The sequence below is a fragment of the Quercus suber genome, unplaced genomic scaffold, assembly GCF_002906115.3.
Source record: "Quercus suber isolate HL8 unplaced genomic scaffold, Cork oak 2.0 scaffold_62, whole genome shotgun sequence".
Lineage (NCBI taxonomy): Eukaryota > Viridiplantae > Streptophyta > Magnoliopsida > Fagales > Fagaceae > Quercus > Quercus suber.
The window spans coordinates 1,610,008-1,622,535 of NW_027069527.1; the positions used below are offsets into that span (position 1 = coordinate 1,610,008).

Consider the following 12,528-nt stretch of genomic DNA (forward strand, 5'->3'; position numbering starts at 1 on the left):
ATAGTAAACTAGATTGACATAATATCCCAAAAAGCCTATTTCTTAAGGTTGTCATTTCAAAAATCCAATCACCAAAATCTTCGATTATTATCTAAAGATAATATTAGATATACCCATGATCTACTACAAAACTTTGTTCCAACCCAAGCTTTAATTAGACTTCATTTACCTCACCAACCACATTTATATTTCTTAATTATATCAAAGCTTATGATTATTAGATTCAACAAATTTTAAAAGGGGTTTTGTATGCGTGTGTGGTACCATAAGTAGTTCTCCTCTCCTTCAACATCTATGAAAATTTTTGGGGAGTTGGGGGATTTAAAATTTTTGAAGTGTTAAATCTAAAATTAAAGGTGCTAAATCTTATTTCAAATCCAAAGATTTCAATTGTCTAACAAAAAATTCAAAGGATTTCAAGTTTTTAAATCTTTGATGAATTTGGCCCAAATACAAATAATTGACATTTAAACTATTTAATCAAAGTATTTAGACTTATAAACTCAAATCCAAATCAAAAGGCCCAAATCTTGCTACCCAAAGAATGAGTAAATTAATATAATTTGAATTTTGGAAGAGAAATTTTGGGAAGCAGCTAGTCTTGCCCTTAAAGAATTCTTTTTGAAGTGGCTTTGGAATTAATTAATCTACTTAAATTTTGTCGTTTCTTTGTATTTCTGCTTGGTGGAAAAAACAAAAACAAAGAAAGTCACCAGACAAATGTTGCTTTGTCATATTCTTTCACATGCTTATTCTTGGTTCCGAGTTAAATAAGCAATATGCAAAACAAGTTCCTACGGCAAGTCCATGTTCTTCTTTCCACGCAACAAATATATTACTAGCAAACCTATATATCTCATAAACAATTGCAAATAAATAATGAAGATTTAACAGTAAGATGTGACTACAAAAAATTGATATTATATATATATATATATATATTGCGGCTGGAGTCCTTGTTTCACTGCTCTGTTCTTTCTCTGTTTTCTGCACTGCAGGAAGCATTTTGTTAACATCAAACAAAAATTTAATCATCCAATCACCGTGACAAACTAGAGTACAAGATTACCTGTTCCAGTGTATTATAGCTCCACCAACGAAAGTATCATAGCCAAAACACCACTTTCTTGTCATTCTTTTCCTCTATAGCTACACCATAATCTTAATTCATTCACATAACACCCTCTCAAGCTAGTGCTAGCCAAGAGAAAGATTGATATGTAGGGTACAAATTGTGAAAGAAATATCAATAAATAAGTTCGGTAACAATATTATTAGAACATTAGATTGATCTAAGTTGAGGAGGCTTATTGCTTAAAACTGTGTTGCACACAGTAGAGTGATTTAAAACAAGAGAGGAGACAAACCATTTGTCACATAAGTTGAAGGCTCAATATATTTGGAAAATTAAATAACATTACCACTCATCATCCTCAACTAATGCATTACCAAGTAAAGTAACACAAAAAATCAAATCATTGACTATTATTAGTATTATTATTTTTCAAGCATATAAGAAGGAAATACTTAAGCAACAGACTGAACTATGTTGCACATGCCAGGGTTCCTAATGCACCAAAGCGGCCGAATGGGTTCAGCTCCAAAACCTCTTCGCACCATTCTATATCTCCACTCATTCAACCTATCTGTTGCCTCAGCATACCTTTTCTTACCTGTCTCATCTCGGTTCCCAGACCATAGTGTCTCTGCCATTGCTGAAACTCTTGGCCATATTCTTGCGTCTAAAACTGTAGGGTCTGCTTGCTCGGACCACAATGCCACCTCCCCACCTAACACTAGATTGGCCTCCTCCTTGCTCAACCCATATGTTATATCATAGTTGTATATGGTTTGCCATGTCTTGAAAGGTGCACACCATGATCCTCCATTTCCAGAGTTATCACTTGTTTGTTGATCATACTGGCTGTCATTCCCTAGAAAGCCACCATACCCACAGTCCAAATAATAGAAATCCACGGATGATACAATAGCCTGGTAACCAGAAGAAACAATCTTTTTGGTGTTATTATGGCCATTGTTCCATGTTTGCAAGATGGTATGCTCTGGAGGAAGAGCTGTGGTTGGTACCTTGATATTAGCATCCAATATAACATCTTCCCAATAGACCACTGTTCGGTTGAGGGATACAATATAAGGAAAAGTAGAGTTGACAAAGATCTCGAGTAGCTGATTGAGAGTTCCACCATTTGAGAGGAAGGACTGAATGGCCGGATCGGCTTTCCAACAACCAGGGATGATCTCATCAGCTCCAGCATGGTAGAATGGTTCTGGGAATAGGGTGGCTACATCGTTAGTAACTCGTTTCAGGACTTGGTAAGTCTTGGGGTTTAAGGGGTTCAATTGGCCTGTTCCAGGTTCAGAGGCAAGACGGTCTTCCCACTTGCTTCCTGCTGGCCACCAGAACATGTTTGCACATGTTATAATGTCAGGGTAGGCTTCTGCCTATGATCCTGTATGGGCTGCAAGTAAAAAAAAAAAATTAACTCCTTCCATTTCAGCACAACAATTACTAAAGTTTAACTAAGTAAAAAGGAATAGACTGAAATTTACTTGATATCATTGTATGCATTATGGTTCTGGATTAAATGGTTCAATCATTTGAATCATCTTGTGTTTTATGTCTTTCAATAAGCCTCACCCAATCCCACTGTCAAAAGCTGTATTAGCTCGTGTATATTCACCATATTGTAATATAAGAATTATCAAGGTTTCTCCAATTATATTTGAGTTTGATTTCGAAATTATATCTTGTACATATTCAAATTCAAATATATAAAATGAATAAAAAGTTTTGGCAAACAAAGAAAAAATAATGAAAGCATCTAATGGGAAGCTCAATGCTTGATAATCCAATATCCTGTGTAAACTAGCTTGGGCTGCTTCCCTTTATCATATTTGACGCCAAAGGAAGAATCACCATGGACAAGTTAAGGCAGAGGAAAGCATCATTCAATTGAATAGGAGGTGAGGGCTTAGGTTGATTTCGTGGGAATTTTTGCAGTAATGCAAAATAAAATTCTATGCAGTTAGTGGGGGATGTTTTCTTAAGAGGAATAAATGTCACTGTAGAAAAGCTTAGGGTGTGATTTCTGTCATGTTTTGTTGATTAATTAGATGGTAATGGTAGTTATGGTTAGTTTTATCTGTATTGTTTGTCGTTGTGTAAGATCTGTTTGTACCCCTGGCAGCTTTGAATATCTGCTTGTTTTTGCTACTATGCAATGTTTTTGTAAGTTGAACAAAGGTCACTTGTTCATCAGAAATTATCTAAGCATTCTAATTTTTAATTATAAGCTCAAGAGATGCATATATGGGGCTTGTTAGATTAGATTTAGGCTGATTGTAGTAAATAGGTTGTTGAAACAAGTTTACTAAACATAATCCTTTTTCATTTCTCTCCTTTTTTGGGATAAAAGGTTCACCAGAAATAGTGAGATTCAATCGCTTTGTCTTTCGATGTTTCCTGATTGATTTCTGAACCTGCTAAAGAAGATAACTATTTTGGAGGGGTAAAATTTAGGTACAGTTCTCTATGTACTAAACCTTAGGTTCCTCAAGTAAATTCAATTGTGTTTGTATTGGCCAATAAACCACATGGTTGAATTCAATTGTCCTTGGCAGAGGATGATAGTATGACGCTATTCACACTGCATTGGTCTTTGGTCAATACATTTGTGTTGTGGAATATGATTTAGGAACCCAAAGTACAAGACTATACCTAAGTTTTGCCACTTCTGGAATGCACTTAGATGAGTTAGATCTGCATATCCAGTGTTTGAACTCATTCTAGTATCTTTAATGTAGTCTGAGATTCCAAAGTTCTTATGCATATACAATTCCAGCTAGCTAAGAATTTGTTTAATTGTCCTACAAAATACCTCTCTCAAACCCATAAAAGTCACAATTTTGTGTACTAGATACGACCTTTATAACTAGCAATACAATCCCAGAAATTTCGCACTGAAAAGAGAAAAAGAGTAGGATATCAAACAAAAAAGTAAAGGCAAACGAGAAAAGTTTCACTGACCGGGTGTGTCAATCTCTGGAACCACTCCAACCCCATGCTCCAAGCCAAACTGCACAATTCTGTTGACATCATAAGGAGTGTACAGCATGTCAGGACCATATGACCCCTTAGCTGCCAAATCAGGCTCAGACGGCACCAAAAGTGGGAAAGAGTGTGAGTCAGTGATGTGCCAATGAAACACATTCATCTTATTCACACTTATAGCCCCAATGGTCCTCAATATAACCTCAACTGGGTAGTAATTCCTTGAAGTATCTAACAAAACCCCTCTGTGAGCAAAAAGTGGTGCACCCCATATATACAACCCCACAGCTACACGTAAAGGGTCACCCCAAACGAGCTGAGAAAAAGTCTCAAGGCCTCTCATGGCACCCCACACAGTCTCTGCAGTCAAATTAGCAGGACCCCATGTGGGAATAGTGAGTGTATAGGACTCATTCACGTTGTGGTGAAGTGGGGCAGTGAGGTCTGAGACAGAGACCAAAAGGGTCTGTAAAGGAGGGGTGGAGGTAGTAAAGTTGAGAGTGGGAGGGACTAAGGGAACGTGGTGCTCGGTTTGAATGAGATTGAGGTAGCGCTTGATGGTGGAGGAGAGGTGTATATGTATTTGGTTGGGAGTTGAAATGGTGAAGGTGGGAGAGAGAAGAGTGGCTTGTGGTTGTGGCCATAAAAAAGTTCGTGGCTTTGGCCATACTTGGATTGTAGATTCAACTGTTGAGATTGGGACGGACAACACTGCTAGTCCTGTGGAAATTATGAGAATGGAATTGAAGAAAGGAAGAACCGAAGAAGCATGTTTCCTTTGTTCACAAGGGGAGGGGTTTGAGCACTATGAAAACAATGATTGACATGGACATGGTTTTCTTTGTGACACGTTGCTTAGACTAAATTTTTTTTTTTTTTTTAACTGCTTAGACTAAGCCTATTCGGCCATGTTGTTTAAATAACAGTTTTCGTTATTTAAACAATACAACACATATTTTCATAATATTTAAATAACGTTATCAAACGGGTACTAAGTTTAAAGTTTGAGAAATTATAATAGTACATAAAATGTCACAATTATTCTATGTGGCAGATTGTAATTGCTTGTCTGTCACTTTTATATGAATTTACATGGATTTACAATTTTTTTTTTCACCGCTTACAGATTTTCACGTGAATAATTGTGATAAAAGTTGTGATTTATGCTATGTTGATAGAACTTTTTGTTTGAAGTCTTTGTTAATACATGTGTTGCTTTTATTGTTGGTCAGGAGTTTTGTTTGGTTGTTATTTGGGACTTTGCTTGTGTGCTACTAGTGATGGACTTTGTCTTAGCTGAAGCCTAATAAAAGAAATAATATTGAATGAGTATAATTTAAGATCTACTTTGTTTAGTCAAGTCAATTTACCTCTTGACAGGTAATCTTTATTATTAGTAGAAAACTTAGCCTTCCAGTTTGTATTTAATATAGGATGAAGAAGATAAGACCAGTTGTATTGTGAATTTTGGATATATTAATATTGGACCCTTTTTGGGGTCAAGGGATTGAAAAGAAATTGACAAAATAGTCCTTTCAGTTGATTATAAATTGTTCTGGTTTGTAGAGACTTGCTATTTTCATGCATCAATTTTTTCTGTTTTTTTCTGGTAAATTACACTTTTAGTCCCTCAGATATTGTTTATGTTCGATTTTGGTCCATTATTTTCAAATATTTAAAATGTAATAATTTGGTCACCCCAATCTATTTTTATAATTTAGTGACCGTAACTTGAAGTTTTCGTTGGCCATTTTTATATTTGGGTCCATCACTTTCTTCTTTTTTTCTTTTTTTCTTTTTTTTTTTCGTTTGGACTAAATCTGTTAATTTTTTTAATGGGATTTTTGAAGGAACATGGTATGAAAGCAAAGAGTATGACCTATTTGAGCTTACCTATGGGCCCAAGAGGTGGATTTGTCAAGTGGGCTTGAAAATCTTGCAAAAGCCATGAGTCCATGAACAAGCAACAAACACAAAAGGGAATATTTGAATAATTTGTTGTATTTACCAAAAAAAGGTATAATTTTCTCTATGTCCCTAAAATTTCAGCCTAATCATCTCAAGCTATGAAAAGCTATTTAAACACATTTAATGCTAAATAACGAAAAATCTCAAATTTAGCTGGTTTTTAAGCGATCACCTCTCTTAAAAGGCTTGAAAAAGCTTATATTAGTTTATCAGATTATCTAAATTCGATAGCAAATTAGACTGATGTAATATCCAAAAAAAAGCCTATTGCTCAAGGTTGCCATTCAAAAATCTAGCAACCAAAATTTCAATTATTATCTAAAGATAAAATTAGGCATACCTCTAATCTACTACAAAACCATGTCCCTAGCAAGCTTTGTTTAGACTTCATTTACCTCACCAAACACATTTATATCTTTTAATTATGCCAAAGCTTGTGATTATTAGATTCAGAAAATTTTAAAAGAGGTTCTATGTGTGTGGACTAAAGCAGAGTATTAAAAGGCCCAAATACAAATCTTTAGATTTAGGAACTTAAATCGAAATCAAAGGACCCAAATCTTGCTATTTAGTTTGAATTTTGGAAGATAAATTTTGGGAAGCAGTTTTTTTTTTTTTTTTTTTTTTTTTTATTAAATTAATTATTTATTTTTATAAACTTTATTTAAGAAATAATTTTTAGTTGGAATAATAATATTTTTTGAGAATTAGTTGGAATAATAATATTAGATTAACAATATAACATTATTCCTCATGTTTAGTTGCTTTGACAAAAATTGACACAAAATTTTTTAAAAAAATTATATATTTGTGAATTTAATAAAAATTTATTTTAACCCTTTTTCCTTTCAGTGACATGTGATATATGTGTGTGTGTGTGTACGCAAAACTAACATTTTAGTATTTATTCTAAGTAATTAGAAAGATAACTAATAGAATGAATATGTTTATTTTGTAATATTAATTATTTTAAGCATAATGAAATTTCAATATCATTTTTCTAAGATTTATATGAGAATTTTTTTTATTTTTTATTTTACGTGGGAACAATTGATTTGAAATATGGTATTCTTACTAAAATTTTAGTTATCTTTGCAACTATTGAAATAATGTCCAAAAAAAAGGGAAAAAAATAAATAACTTTACTAACACAAAATCCAAAATGTAAAAAAATATAATTGAAGGATATTCGCATTTTTTTGTAGGCAAGAAACATGTCTATTTATATGACCCAATATATCATGCAATTTTAAATTTAAGCGCACGTATATATACTATGATCAAATCTCTACACTATTGTTAGTGTCTTTCTATTTTGACTATAAAATAACTAAAGATTACCTTTTTTTTTTTTTTACAAGAAAATTTATTGAATTTTNAAAAAAAAAAAAAAATTCTCATATAAATCTTAGAAAAATGATATTGAAATTTCATTATGCTTAAAATAATTAATATTACAAAATAAACATATTCATTCTATTAGTTATCTTTCTAATTACTTAGAATAAATACTAAAATGTTAGTTTTGCACACACACACACACACACACACACACACACACACACACATATCACATGTCACTGAAAGGAATCAGGAAATTTAAAGGGTTAAGATAAATTTTTATTAAATTCACAAATATTTAATTTAAAAAAAAATTTGTGTCAATTTTTTTCAAAGCAACTAAACATGAGGAATAATGTTATATTGTTAATCTAATATTATTATTCCAACTGATTCTCAAAAAAATATTATTATTCCAACTAAAAATTATTTCTTAAATAAAGTTTATAAAAATAAATAAATTCATTTAATATAAATAATTAATGCACAACTATAGATAATTAGTATATACATTTACTCTATCAGCTGATTCAATGAACTAATAATTTGATATAAATGCAAATTCTTTAAAGTAGAAGCTTAAATAAAAAGAACTTCAAGAAATGTGCTATTTGACACAATCTCATGCTCTCTCTCTCTCTCTCTCTCTCTCTCTCTATATATATATATATATATATAGAGAGAGAGAGAGAGAGAGAGAGAGAGAGCATGAGATTGTGTCAAATAGCACATTTCTTGAAGTTCTTTTTATTTAAGCTTCTACTTTAAAGAATTTGCATTTATATCAAATTATTAGTTCATTGAATCAGCTGATAGAGTAAATGTATATACTAATTATTTATAGTTGTGCATTAATTATTTATATTAAATTAATTTATTTATTTTTATAAACTTTATTTAAGAAATAATTTTTAGTTGGAATAATAATATTTTTTTGAGAATTAGTTGGAATAATAATATTAGATTAACAATATAACATTATTCCTCATGTTTAGTTGCTTTGACAAAAATTGACACAAAATTTTTTAAAAAAAATTATATATTTGTGAATTTAATAAAAATTTATTTTAACCCTTTTTCCTTTCAGTGACATGTGATATATGTGTGTGTGTGTGTACGCAAAACTAACATTTTAGTATTTATTCTAAGTAATTAGAAAGATAACTAATAGAATGAATATGTTTATTTTGTAATATTAATTATTTTAAGCATAATGAAATTTCAATATCATTTTTCTAAGATTTATATGAGAATTTTTTTTATTTTTTATTTTACGTGGGGAACAATTGATTTGAAATATGGTATTCTTACTAAAATTTTAGTTATCTTTGCAACTATTGAAATAATGTCCAAAAAAAAGGGAAAAAAATAAATAACTTTACTAACACAAAATCCAAAATGTAAAAAAATATAATTGAAGGATATTCGCATTTTTTTGTAGGCAAGAAACATGTCTATTTATATGACCCAATATATCATGCAATTTTAAATTTAAGCGCACGTATATATACTATGATCAAATCTCTACACTATTGTTAGTGTCTTTCTATTTTGACTATAAAATAACTAAAGATTACCTTTTTTTTTTTTTTACAAGAAAATTTATTGAATTTTTATTTTTTATTTTTTATACATCGATAGTTGAGGGCGAGAGATCTAAATTTGAATGTTTTTATTAAAAATTGAGATGTCAGGCAGTTAAACTAAATCTTATTGAAATATTAGAGAAAACGAATAATGAGTTACACCGCATATCGTGCGGAAACTTAACTAGTTTAGTATTAATTATAGATGTAAGCCATGCAGGTGGAAACTTGGGAGCCATACTGGTGCATCTTTCTTAATATTTCCTGTTGGAATTATGCTTCTTCTTTTTTTTCTTTTTTTTGGTTCTCAATGTTAATTATTAATGTAAAGAACATTTAAAAAAAAAAACTCACAAATTTATATATATATGTATTTATCGAGTTGGAATTTTATTTGTAATTAATTCATAACTAAATTTTTTAGCAATCTTTATATGTATATATAATAATAATAATAATAATCAATCCTAAGTTATTATCAATTAAAACCAAACAATTGAACTGAATTTTTCTAGATTATTATTATCAATTAAAACCAAACAAGTATATAATAATCACTTACTTAATTTAATTGCTCAAACAAATACTATCAATTTAAAAAAAATAAATAAATAAAGAAAGGCTATAATTATATTTAATTATAAACCAATTGGAAAAGGTTTAACTCTAAACATGTTTGGAGTTATCTTGCTTCATTCCATTATGTAGCAACTAAAGAGACCATTCATATGTAGTCTAGACTTCTAGTCACATGACTTTTTTTATGAGGCATGTGACTTGTTTAAATAATACACATATATAATCTTATATAAACATCATGTAATGAGTTGGAAAAGATAATTTCAAATATGTTTAAAACCAAATTTTGCCCCTTTTAGTAATCACTCAAAAGTTAACAATCTACATTAAAAGCTACTAGTCCACTATAGTACCATACTTCTTTTTTTGGTCTAATCAAAGAATCATTCTTGATGCATACCAAATTTTATAACTCGTTAATTTATACAACCATGAGTGATGAATATTTTCTGCCAATTTGAACCCAACACTTTTTATTAACCACTCACAATTGTACATGTCAACAACTTATAAAATTGGATGTGAGGGTGTGTTTGGATACCACTTATTGCTAAAAACTGAAAACTAAAACACTGTAGCAAAATAATTTTTAAATGTGTGAATAGTGTCATGTGACTCATTTTTAATGAAAGTTTTACTGAAAAAAGAGGTTTGTGGCTCCCCGTGAATAGTGCACGAGACCCATGCGCAAAATGCTGGACGCTTGTCGCTATCCAAACATTCACTAAGAATGGTTGTGTCCATAATATTGTTTGCTTAAACTATAAATGTATCACAATTAGAAACTAATGCTAAGATTTGGGTTTTTATTTTTATTTTTTCATTTTACATATAGAGTAAACAATTAATATATTTAATGCGTGACTATAAACATGACAAAGAAAAAAGCTATCAAATTTAATTTGCGTTTTTGTTCATACCTGTTTCTTTTGCTTTCCAAATCTCCAAACGCTGCCTTTGTTTTTTTTTTTTTTTTTTTTTGAGAATCCGGCGATAAGTTAGACCGTTATTTTATTGCTAGGAAATCTGAAACATACACTTTGTAAATATCAGGAGGAACAAACTCCTTCCAAACTGAAATAGGAAAAGAAAGTCTCGCTCTCCGGGCTAGAGCATGTGCTAGAGCATTGCCTTGCCGTCGTGTATGAGAGAAAGAAAAATACTGGAAAGAACCAACTAAAGACATTATGTCCTTTATTATGTGACCAACGTCAGGGTGGTGAAAACATTGGTTTTTGATTGCCGAAATTGAGGTTTCTGAATCACCTTCCAATATTGAACCACGTATATTGAGTTCTTGGAGAAAGTGTGCTGCCCTTCGAGCTGCAATAGTTTCCAGTGCCAGAACTGATGATGGACAAGGAATTATCTCGGATAAGGCTGCCATAACAGAACCAGAGGAATTTCGGACCACAACACCAATGCCCGCTGCTCCCAAGTCTTCAAAAACGGCACCATCATAATTTGTTTTCACGGTACCAGGATCAGGTGGCTTCCAAATGCTTTTTTTCGGCAATTTCTTGCTGACAGGTTTGCTTCGACTTTGCTAGAATTCCGTGAGATATTGTTGAGCTTGGTCCGCAATCTTCTCCAGAGGTATTACTGCTTCCTTGACTCTTAACTTGTTTCGACGATTCCAAATAGACCAACAGTATGTGATAAAGAGTTCAGCTCCTTTTTTGTTCTGCAGCGCCAACCTGAAAAGATCAAAGAAAGAAAAAAATTGATTTGTTGCATTACGCAACTCATCAAAGTTAGTTCCCCAGACCATTCGTATGTTGCCACAGCCCCACAAAGCATGCACCACCGACTCAGGCTCCTTCTTACAGCTGAGGCAAACATTGGATTGAACTATTTTCCTTCTTGCCAAATTGTTTAGAGTTGGGAGGCAGTCAGAGCAGGCCCGCCAAGCAAAAGACTTGACTTTATTAGGCACATTTAATCTCCAGAGGGCGGACCAAAATTTCTTTACTTCTCCATTATCTGAAACCGAAGCTACTTCACTCCTTTCCATAGCACACAACAATTGATACCCCGATTTAACTGAATACATCCCATCCTTAGACTTTGGCCAAATTAAAATGTCTTCCTGAGGGGTAAAACAAATGGGGATCGACCTGATTTTCTGAGCTTCAAAGGGCAGAAAATAGGTATCTAATATCATCCCATTCCAACAACCTGTGTTGTCATCGATGAGATCAGCTACCACCATATCAACAGGTAAGGAAGAGGCTGAGGAAATAATCCTACCAGAGCCTTCCCCTGTCAACCAGCAATCTTGATACACTTTGACATTTTGACCAGTCCCTATTCTCCACCTAGCACCAGTAGCAATCACTTTCCGGGCACTAAGGATACTACGCCAAGCGTAAGAACCTGTCTTAACTTGGGCAGAAAATATGTCACCTGATGGGAAAAACTTGGCTTTGAAGACTCGGTAGAAAAGAGAATTTTTGTCATGAATTAACCTCCAAGCCTGTTTTGCCAACATGGCTTCGTTGAATTTCTGAAGTTCTTTGAACCCCATCCCACCTTCATTTTTTGGCAAACATAAAGTCTCCCACTTCTTCCAATGAATCTTCCTACTATCACCTCGTTGTCCCCCAAAGAAATTTTTTATCATCACCTCAATATCATGACAAAGGCTCGTGGGTAATTTAAAGCAACTCATTGCAAAGGTTGGAATTGCTTGCACAATAACTTTCAGCAGAATCTCCCTCCCAGCTTGTGACAATAATTTTTCTTTCCAACCTTGAAGCTTATTCCAAATCCGCTCTTTTATATAAACTAGTCGCAGACCCGCGCATTGCGCGTGATTATTTTTTTAAGGGAGGTCTCATTGTTATCATTATTTTGTAATTTGAACTAACTTAATGAAGAGAAATGCATTTCATAATCATGTTCATCGCAAAATAATTTTTTATTATTGTAGAATTGTTTTATTTAAATTTTGAAACCTTAATTCTACCATAGTTGGTTGAC

At 32.3% G+C, this 12,528-nt stretch overlaps 1 pseudogene; it reads right to left on the reverse strand.

The window, feature by feature from the left end:
• Positions 1–1,458: 1,458 nt before the first annotated feature.
• Positions 1,459–12,073, reverse strand: LOC112040086 (beta-hexosaminidase 2-like; annotated as a pseudogene).
• Positions 12,074–12,528: the final 455 nt, after the last annotated feature.